This window comes from Chrysochloris asiatica, unplaced genomic scaffold (genome assembly GCF_000296735.1).
Source record: "Chrysochloris asiatica unplaced genomic scaffold, ChrAsi1.0 scaffold00217, whole genome shotgun sequence".
Taxonomy (NCBI): domain Eukaryota; kingdom Metazoa; phylum Chordata; class Mammalia; order Afrosoricida; family Chrysochloridae; genus Chrysochloris; species Chrysochloris asiatica.
In genome coordinates, this window is record NW_006408735.1 from 1,683,590 (window position 1) to 1,690,945 (window position 7,356).

The window sequence follows — 7,356 nt, forward strand, 5'->3', positions numbered from 1 at the left end:
CCATTTCTACATTACCTTTATTAAAACTTTATTCACATAGGATATCAAAGATATTGTCTAATGATTTCCACATTCCATTGGGTCACCTCTCTTTGGAATGGGCACAAATATGGGTCTCTTCCATTCAGTTGGCCAGATAGTTGTCTTCCAAACTTCTTGGCATAGATGAGTGAGTGCCTTCAGTGCCACTTCACTTTCTTGAAAGATTTCTAATTTTATTCCACCAATTCCTGGAGCCTTATTCGTTGCCAATTCTTTCAATTCACCTTGGACTTCTTCCTTTAGTATCATTGGCTCTTGATCATATGTTACCTCTTGAAATGGTTGAACATCAACCATTTTCTTACCTCTTGAAATGGTTGAACGTCAACCATTTTCTTTTGGTACAGTGACTCTATGTATTCCTTCCATCTTCTTTTGATGCTTTAGAGAACATTTCCAATAGGTTCTCTAAAGTAGTACTGGTATGGCACCATTGATTTATGTCCTGGACTGCAAGGTTGGTTTGAACCACAAGATTGGCACTTCAAGCTCACCAGCTGCTTCTTGCAGGATCGCTATGAGTCAAAACTGACTTGATGGTACTTAACAACAGCAGCAGCTATTACCACATAATATTCAGGCAGTTCCCGTATAATTGGTAGTTAAATTCCCATAAAGCCTGTTATATTAAAATGTTATGGGAGCGCACTGGACAAGAGTCATATCCACCAGATACTGGAGGCTGTCCTTTCAAGTTGTGTGACTGGGCCTAGAGTGGCCTATTCTATGCTAGCTTCCAGATGGAGACTGTGCACATATGAGCACAAAATGAAAGGTTTGCATGGGAGTTACAGGGTGGTGGCCACAGAGATGTGGCAGGGATAGGGGTGTGGGTTGCTGTTACAGAGCACGGCTAGTGGTGATGAACCTGACTGCTGCAGCCCTGTTAGTCAGTCGCTTTCTGATCATGTGTATGGAAGAGGTGCTTCTATCATTGAGATTTGCCCTACAGACTCTGTGGTTCTTCATTCCAAGGGTTTGGGACCTTTAAAACCATTGTTGTTGTTGTTGTTAAGTGCTGCTAATTAATTTCTGTCTCACAACGACCCTGCACAGTGTTCTGAGGGACAGCTAGTGGGTTTGAACCATTGTTATATCATTAGTAGTCTAGTGCATATCCAATAGCAACACACCAGGATTCCATTGACATTGTTGTTGTTGTTAAGTGTCATTGAGTTGGTTCCAACTCATAGTGAACCCTGTATAGGATTTCTCAGGAGCAGCTGGTCGGTTTGACCTACTGGTTTGCAGTCCAGTGCTGATCCTAAAGTGCCACACCAGGAGTCTAGGACTCCTTTAGGGAAGAAATGACAAACAGAAAGAAACTTACTTGCCCTTAAGAAACAAACAAAAAACCTTTATGACACAAAAGATATTGGAGGGTAAGTCACAAAGTATTGCTACTAAGATTCTACTTCATACATGCACAGGTTTCAGGTTTATTCCAACCAAAACATATTTAAACATGCTTTGGCTGTAGACAAATCTTCTCTGTAATTTACTTGCCTTAGTCTCATTTTTCATGTTTTCAGAAAGTCCATTTAGACCAGTGGCTTCCCAGGGAATCTTCTGCATCAGTTTTGTGGTGGTTATGTGCCATGGAGTCAGTTCTGACACATAGTGACCCTGTACAGGTTTTCGGAGGCTGTAAATCTTTACGGGAGTAGAAAGCCTCATCTTTCTCCAGCAGAACAGCTGGTAGTTTCGAACCACTGACCTTAAGGTTCCCAGCCCGAATCGTAACCACTACACTACCAGAACTCCTTGCTGCATCAGTTTAGTTCAAGGCAAAGAAGTCTGCTCAGAAGATCCTGACAATGTATTTTCATATTATAAAGTGATCATTTTGATCGATTTTCTGGAATAGCACAGAACAAACTCTGGGGCATATTATGAAGAAGTTTTAAAAACAATGAAAATTGCATTGGTGAGACAAAGGTGAGAAAAATTGTGATGAGGCTTTTGCGTGTGTATTCATCATGACAATGCACCTGTTCATGTTTCAAGGGTAGCAAGTGATGGGCTAGGATAATTTCACTGGGAAACCTTACCCAATTCACACTACAGCCCCGATCCTGTCCCTTCAGCCTTCATTTTGTTCCAAACTCAAATAATGTTTCAAAGGAACACATTCTGAGCCCCTTAAAGATGCCCAAAATCATGATAACAGTGTCTTCAGAAGTTCATAGACTTAGGTAGAGGATGTATCAAGAGAGAATAGTGTCACATTTTGTTATTTTTATTTTATAAAGCTTCCTATGATTTCATGGAGTCCTTTTGTGGTGTTTCAGGACAATGCACTGGACCACAAGGTTGTTTTAAACTGAAATGTTGGTGGTTCAAACTCACCAGCCACTGCAAGGCTATGAGTCAGAACTGACTCAATGGCACTTAACAACAACAATGAAATTATAGCAAACTTGCTCACATATTGTCAAAATATAAGTTAAACAAAGTACACATGTGTTTGGTTTTTAACAGAGGAGTGTTGCTGTTGGTGGTAAGTGCTATTGACTTGGTTCTGACACATGACAACCTTGTCTAGGGTTTCCGAGGAACAGCTGGTGGTTTAAACTGCCTACTTTGTGGTTCGTAGTCCAGTGTTGATCCTATAGTGTCACACCAGGAGTCCAGCATAACAGTTCTTAATGTTAAGTATTGTCCAGTCAATTCTGACTAGTAGGGCAACTACATAAGGGGGAAGAGGAAGAAAAGGTTAAAATGATCAACAATGAAATTTAAGCTAAATTTAAGCTGTTGTTAAATTTCAATGTACTGGTTTCAACTTATAGTGACCATGTATAAGGTTTCCTAGGTGTGACTGGTAGGTTTAATCCACCGACCTTGAAGTTAGCAGTCCAGTATTTATCCTACAACACCAGACTCTGGCAGATTTCTTGAGACATAATTTCTGGTTTACAAAACTCTTCTCTGTGCTAGAGTCCTGAGTGTTTTTCATATTTTTTTACTTCATTTTACTGTTACTCGTAACAGTCTTATGAAACATTTTTATGTTAATTTCATACATAGAGAAACTAAGGTACAGGAATATTGTGCAGTTTACCTTGTTACTCAACTAGCGGGGCTAGAGTCAGGTTTCAAACTCCAACACATCCCCAAACCTGTTTTCTTAAGCTTTGCTCTGTCTTCCAATCCAGTGAAATACCCTGGCACTTTATAAAATGCAGCTTTCTAATGAAAATTGAAACAAGCTCTCTGTTAGAGACACATAATGAAGTACATTGGGCAAATGCCAGTGTTTTAAATCTGGAAGGTGGTGGTGATAATGAATTTTAGGCAAATGTCTTCTTTCCAAACACTCTTAAATTTATAGCTAGAAAGAAAAGTAGATCAAAGTTAGAAATTTTAACTAAGGGCTACTATGTTATAAAATATGTTTTCTAAATCTTTTCTCCTTGGAGAGCATGGGCTGTTGGCTTATACCATATGATATGTGTGAGTGCATTATATACTTATTAGTTTAATACTGAGCTCAGGAATTTCAGAATTTACTGAAAAGGAAGCATGATATTTCAGCTTTTAATATGAAAGCAACCTTTTTTTTCTAGTTTGGGTTCTCACATATAGTTATAGTAGTTTCTGATGAAAAGAGCTTGAAGTACCCATTGTCCACTATAAAAATGCATAATTAGAACCAAGCACACCACCTAGCAGTGAAAAGGTTAAAGACTGCTTTTAAATATGTTATTGTGTACTATAAAGTCAATTGTGTTTAAGGTTTAAGAAAAGCAAATGAAAATATATATATATGTATAAGTTATCCATTACCAAATTGAACTTTATATTATTTGTCAAATATAGTATCTTGATCTGCAGTGAACATATTTCAAAAGGTTCCTGAAATATAAGGACTTAAATCATAAAACACTGAGCAAAATGTTTTGCCCAATTAGGAACATTTTTCATGAATTCATACTTTAAAGTTTCTTCTTATTTTACATGAGATAAATTAATGTCTATTAAATAATATTGAAATCAGAAAGTTATCTGCACTCTAAGTTAATTACTCTGCAATCTTGAAAATTTATCATTAAACTATTAAATTAAAGGCAATCTACTAAACAAAAAAAAAGACAAATCAACAGTTGCTGAGTCAATTCGAACTCATAGTAACTTTAAAGGACAGAGTAGAATTGTCCTTTAGGATTTCCAAATCTGTAATTCTTTATGGTAAGCTGGAGGGTCAGCAAAAGAGCAGAAGGTCCCCATTGAAATGTAGTGGCAGCGTCACTGGTCTCAAGTGTAAGGACAATTGTGAGGGTGGTACTGGACCAGGCAGGGTTACAGCCTGTTGTCATAGGTTAAATGTGAGTCGGAACAGACTCAAGAGCACCTAACAACAACAATTCCTTATGGAGGCAGACTGCCATAGCTTTCTCCCTCTGAGCAGTTGACTGATTCAAACTACCAACCTCTTGGTTAGCAGCCAGTTCTTTAACCACTGCAACACTAGGGCTTCTAGGCAATATACTATTGCTGCTGTTAAGTGCCAACAAGTTGGTTCCAACTCATAGTTGACCCTGTATAGGGTTTCCATAGAGTGGCAGGTGGGTTTGAACAACCAACTTTGAGGTTAGCTGTCCAGTGCTTATCTCTCAGCACCATATGAAGACTTGGACAATATACTGTTATTTTTAGGTGTGATCCAATCAGTTCCAACTTATAGTGACTTTATGTACAACAGAAGGAAACATTGCCTGGTTATGCACCATCCTCACAATCATTGTTAAGTTTGACCCCATTGTTGCTGACATTGTGCCAATCCATTTTGTTGAGGGTCTTTAACTTTTTCATTGACTTTCAACTTTAGCTGCATGATGCCCTTCTCCAGGTCCCCTCTGATAATATGTTGAAATATGAGATATGAACTCTTGCCATCCAGGGCAATATATTTGTTATTTAGTGCTATTAAGTCAGTTCCAACTCATAGTGACCCTATATAGGTTTTCCAAGGAGTGGCTTTTGAGTTTGAAGTGCAGACCTTGAGGTTCAAACCTACCTTTTAGTCCAGTGCATTATCCTACAGTGCCAGAGCAGGACTTCTTGTGGTTATGTACCATCTATTTGATTCTGAGTGATAGCCACCCCGTATAGGGTTTCCAAGGAACAGCTAGGCACTGAAACTTCAAAGAAATGTGAAGACCAACACATCTACTCAATAATTTTTTGTATGCTTGGAAAATCTCTTAGTTTCTTTCTTAAACAAGTTACTTCTTCCCTCTGAGCCTCAACCAATAATCTTGTTAAGAGTAAATGAAATAGTACATTTGAAATACAAAACAGATTTCATACCATTTATTAAATGTTAGTTCCAATCTAGTGCCAGGATTTACGCCTACTAAAATTTAAAATAAAAAAATAAACACACCTGCATGTTCTTGCTCATAAAACAAAAGCTGTTTATGAATCATTAGAACTATATTTGCAATGACTAATATTTTTAATTTTGATTTACATAAACATGCAGCTACACTCAGACTTAAATTAGCAAATTTTAAATTCATGTTTGCAGATCTTAAATTTGATCAATTTTCAGACATTCTAATTTCTCTTTGTTTACCCTCATATTATAAATCATAGCTAACATGTGCATGGTGATAGTGTTCTAAAGAAGGTGAAATAGAATAATCGTATTTATAGTGAAAGCTATATGGATTTCAAAAACTATATTTCTTCAGTGAATTTTCACTATACAGTTTCTATAAATTAGCTGTGAAACTTGATTTTGCCTCCATTTTAACAAGGAATCAATCTTTCATATCTGAATTCACATTAACCTCATATGATTCAGATTATTTTTATATGTCAGAATCTCAGTGTGTTAATTTATAACAAACACTGTGATGATTAAGGAGTTCTGGTGTGGTGCTGTGGGTTAATGCACTGGACTGCAAAGTTGGTTTGAACGACAAGGTTGGTGATTCAAGCTCATCAGTCACTTCTTGGGGACCCTGTATAGAGTCACTATGGGTCAGAACCAATTTGACGGCACTTTGCAGCATGATTATTAAAAGGACCTATTTTCTCAGCAACTATTGCAGTTATTAAGTTCCATCAAGTTGGTTCTGACTCATAGCAACCATACATACAAATGAACAAAATACTGCCCAGTTTTGTACCACAATTATAGTGGTTATTATGTTTGAATTTATTATCACCGATACTACATCAATCCATCTAATTGGAGTCTTCATCTTTTTTTGCTGAGCCTCTACTTTACCAACCATGATGTCCTTCTCCAAGGAATTATCTTTTTTGACAACATGTCCAAAATACAAGGGAACAAGTCTTGTCATTCTCCCTTCCAAGAAGAAATCTGATCATACTTCTTCCAAAACAGACTTGTTCGTTCATCTGGCAAACTAATATTCACTACTCTACACCAATACCATAATTCAAAAGAATTAATTCTTCTCCAGTCTTCCATATGCACAGTCCAGCTTTTTCATACATAGGAAGTGATTGAAAATACCATGACTTGGATCAGGCAAACCTTAGTCCTCAAAATGGCACTTTCTCTTTCAACACTTTAAAGAGGCTTTTTGCAACATACTTGCCTAATGAAATATGCTGCTTGATTTCTTGACTACTGCTTCTTCGATGAGTGTTTATTGTGGTTACAAGAAATAAAATGTTTCAGAACGTCAATCTTTTCTCCATTTGCTTTAATTGTTGTTAAGTGCTGGTCTGACCCATAGTGACCCTGTATAAGGTTTCTGAGGAGTGACTGGTGAGCTTGAACCACAGACTTGAAGTTCAAATGGACTTTGCAGTCCAGTACATTAACCCACAGAGCTACACCAGGACTCCTTTCTCCATTTATCATGATGTTGTTGATTTGTCCAGTTGTGAGGATTTTCATTTTCTTTATATTGAGGTGCAATGCACACAAGCTTTAGTCTTTGATCATCATCAGTAAGCGCATTAAGTCCTCTTTAATTGCAGCAAGCAAGGTTGTATCATCTGCACATCACAGGCTACTAATGAGTTTTTCTCCAATCCTGATACCACATTCTTCTCCTTAATATACAGATTGAATAAATGTGGTGAAAAGATACAACACTGACACACATCTGTCCTTATTTTAAGACACTCTTGTTCTGTTCAAGCCACTGTCTCTAAGTCTGTGTACAGGTTCCTCATGGTCACAATTAATTGCTCTGGAATTCCCATTCTTAACAATGCTATCCATAGTTTACTGTGATCCACACTGTCAAAAGCATTTTCATAGTAAATAAAGCACAAGTAAACATCTTTCCAGTGTTTCCTTCCTTCAACCAGGATCTACTTGAT